The sequence below is a fragment of the Balaenoptera acutorostrata genome, chromosome 3 (assembly GCF_949987535.1).
Source record: "Balaenoptera acutorostrata chromosome 3, mBalAcu1.1, whole genome shotgun sequence".
Taxonomy (NCBI): Eukaryota; Metazoa; Chordata; class Mammalia; order Artiodactyla; family Balaenopteridae; genus Balaenoptera; species Balaenoptera acutorostrata.
In genome coordinates, this window is record NC_080066.1 from 127,337,357 (window position 1) to 127,341,469 (window position 4,113).

Sequence of the window (4,113 nt, forward strand, 5' to 3'; positions counted from 1 at the left end):
ATACTGTAGTTAAAAGACAGTTGAACTATGGTATAAGAATAAACAGGAAGATTTAACACAAATAGAAAAAGATAAGCAGAAACAACATTATTATCAGCATTTTGGTGTTAGAGTAAATCATATTTCTAAGAATTTGGAAATTAGCTTACTCTCAAAGAGGTGAGTTGTGAAATTAGCACATAATTGTGCATATAAAATCACCATAAAGAAGCCATACAATTGTGTATATTGTAAAGCATCGGTTGACTAATGACAAAAAACAAAAAAATCAAGCAATTTTTTTTTTTTTTTTTTTTTTGGCTGTGCCACCGGCTTGTGGAATCTTAGTTCCCCGACCAGGTATTGAACCCGGGCCCCGGCAGTGAAAGTGCTACCACTGGGCCACCAGGAATTCCCACCCCAGCCATTTTCGATTGTTATTCTGAGCTGTATGCCGTCTGCCTTATTGAAATAAAAGCACTGATCCTGGAGACATGAGTGTGTGGTCATTGTGGCAGTTACACTTCTCGCTGTAAATGAATTCATTGACATCTGGCTTTGTGTATCAGTCTTGTGTAAGTTTGGTTTAGATTTATCACTCCTAGGAGAAAAATCTATTTTTGATGTGTTGACAAATCAGCACTTGGACTACGTCAGGCAGAAAGTCAGACCCTGGAGTACAGTAAATTCATCGTGGAATTGTCTTTCTAATAAAAGTTGTAGGAGGCAGCCTGATGGCTTCCTCTTGATGATCTCTGACTTGACTGCTGGGCGCACATGATTTTCTTTTGGGCTTTCTCATTTGATATTTAATCAAGTTAGGAAATATCATAATTGGTGAAATTTTGTTTTATTCAATAAAATTACTGAGAAATTAGCAAGAAAGACTCATTTCTCTTGCATTCACAAAACTCAGTTCCAATTGTACAAAAGTACTGTGAAAAAAATGAATAGATTAAAAAGCTAGACAAAAATGTAGGTGAATATTTGCCTTATCTCTGGATGGGAATAACATTCTGTGTATCAAAGTGATAAAGTATAGCATAAAAAGAAAGATTAATAGATTTGACCTAAAACATTAAAAATTTTGTGTGAATATAAAAAATTAAAACTGCAAGTTGAAAATAAAGTTATTAACTATGGTAATAAATAAAGCAATCAGATAATACCTATAGTCTATGAGGATACTCAAAAGAAGATGTCAAAGCCCACAAATAATGGGAATGGCATATCTGGAGGTAATTCACAAAAGAGGAAATACATATGATTGATAAATTCATGAAAATGTAGTCATTCTGACAGTAAAAGAAATGCAGATTAACACAGAAATGGACAAATTTTTAAACTATCAAATTAGCAATAAACAATATTAATATTTAAAGTTTTAATGAGACAGGTAAACTCTCATACTACTTGTTGAAAAGTAAAATAATTTAAGCTTTTTGGAAAGCAGTTTGTTGATATTTATACAAGTCTACTGACTTATACTGTAAAAGGGAAAGAAAAGTAAATTCCTTGTCCTACAGGAAAGAACACGTTTCTATCTCAGGCTATCTAGGGTACTCATTCAAGTAGATTCAAATTTTAAAGAGCAATTCTAAATAGGCAAATTGGTACTGCTTATATTTCAGTGGTATTGGGGCCTCTGAAGTTATTTCCAAGCTACTTGCAGAACAGGTTTGAAGACAAATCATCTTATCTCTTTTTCTTTCTCCTCTTTCTCCCCCCTTCACTCCCCCCCACCCCATAGTGGTGATGGTGAGGAAACAGAGATAAGAAACTAGTTCTCTAAGATGGAACACACACACACACACACACACACACACACACACACACACACACACACAAATACTGTAGTTTGGATTCTTTGGTCTGCTGGTCCACTTTTCCTTCTCTTCTGATCAGTTCATTACAGCAGGTGACACCTTCTCATAGATAAATGTCAGACATGATTTTAAGAAGAGAAATGATTTTTAAGTATTTGGAATATTAACATACACTATTATAATTCTTCCTTGGAGACTTTTTGGAAGTGCTAGAGTTGTGGTGCTTTACGACAGTTGCTTTGTGGCCGTACCGGAGGAGAAGATGGCGGCCACCTTAGTAGCTGCTCAGGGAGCATGGCCAGCACCAGCCTGGGGGCCTGAGGCCATTATCCCCGAGTGGGAAAACCCGGAAGTCTCAACAGGGCCCACTATCATGGCCGTGCAATTTGATGGGGGCGTGGTTCTAGGAGCCGACTCCAGAACAACCACTGCATGGTACATCAGCAATCGAGTGACTGACAAGCTGACCCCTATTCGTGACCGCATTTTTTGCTGCCACTCAGGCTCAGCAGCTGACAGCCAGGCAGTAGCTGATGCAGTCACTTATCAGCTTGGTTTCCACAGCATTGAGCTGAATGAGCCTCCGCCGGCATACACGTCAGCCAGCCTCTTTAAGGAGATGAGTTACCGATACCGAGAAGACCCTACGGCAGGAATCATCCTTGCGGGCTGGGACCCCCAAGAAGGGGGGCAGCTCTCGCTTTGGCCGTGGAGCGGGACGGCTCCAGCGGAGGGGTGATCCGCCTGGCAGCCATTGCAGAATCAGGGGTAGAGCGGCAGGTACTTTTGGGAGACCAGATTCCCAAATTCACCATTGCCACTTTACCACCTCCCTGAATCCTAGGATTCTAAGATACAACAAGAGACACCCCATACTGATGGCAAAATTCAATAAACAGTTTGTCAGTGAGAAGAAAAAAAAAAACCTGTGGGGAATGTGAAAGAAGGAAGCAGATTTGACTTCAGTAATTGATGAGGTAATCAGTAGCTTTTGTGCCCCATGAAACATGTTCATGGTTAAAACAAGCTCTCTCATATCTAGTGTTGTACTCGAGCCTCTCTGTGTGCTCTGTGGTACAGGAAGAACATACATCTGCAGAAGAAACATTCCTGCCAGAATGTGCATTCTTCATTCCTTAAGGATTTCAATGTCTCCCAAAAGATGAAATATTATATTTAAAGGATTAAGATATAATTATTGTATTCTTTTGTAAAATAAAAGATTCCTTTTGAATCTAGGTTCTACCACCTAATGGACTGTGAGCTTATGCAAATTAATTTCTCTTGCACATGTTCCTCATCTGTAAAATGATGATAATATTCCATTTGGTTGTAATGACAATTAAGTGAGATGATGTCCTATGATGTCTAATTTAGATGGTAAATAATAGATGTTTTATTATTACTGTTACTGTTATTATCATCATTACTACCTGTTTACGAAAGAACAGTGGGAGATTAGAAGATAGAACCCGATGCCTCCCATAAAGTAGCTAATAATCATTGGGGGACCTGATGTAGCAAGGAGCATAGACAGGCTGAGGTAACATAAAACTAAGCATAGACTAAGAAATGAACTAACCAGCCTCAAGTTTCCAAATCATAACATTTTAAATAAAATCATTTCCAACTGTAAGATTTCTCTAGAAGGAAGCACTATTTTGTGTTCAAAGGACTATTTGAGTTTGGATTAGACTTTAAGGGTGGATTTTCCTAAAATAGGCAATACATAATATCTTTTAATATGCTTACTGTTTCTAAGTAAATGTCCATAACCGTGAACAATGATAAAACTGCATTAGCCCATTTGGATATATAGATTTTTTCTGATTATAAAAGCAATATATATTTTTCTTTTTATTGAACTACAGTTGCTTTACAATATTATATTAGTTTTAGGTGTACAGCATAGTGATTCAGCATTTTTGCAGGTTATACTCTATATAGGTTATTACAAGATAATGACTATTATTTCCTGTGCTATACAGTGTATCATTGTTGTTTATCTATTTTAAACATAGTAGTTTGTATCTGTTAACCTCATACCCCTAATTTGTCCCTTTCCCCTTCACTCTTCCCTTTGGTAACTACAAGTTTGTTTTCTATGTCTACAAGTCTGTTTCTTTTTTGCATGTACATTCATTTGTATTATTGATATTTTTTAGATTCCACATATGTGATATTATATAGTATTTGTCTTTCTCTGACTTATTTCACTAAGCATAATATTCTCTAGGTCCATCCATGTTGCTTCAAATGGCAGAATTTCAGTCTTTTTAATGGCTAAGTAATATTCCATTGTACATAT

General features: G+C 37.0%; 1 pseudogene; it reads left to right on the forward strand.

Annotated features, from left to right (window-relative positions):
* The first annotated feature begins 2,067 nt into the window (after nucleotides 1-2,067).
* Nucleotides 2,068-2,718, forward strand: LOC103016493 (proteasome subunit beta type-6-like; annotated as a pseudogene).
* The last annotated feature ends 1,395 nt before the right edge of the window (nucleotides 2,719-4,113 follow it).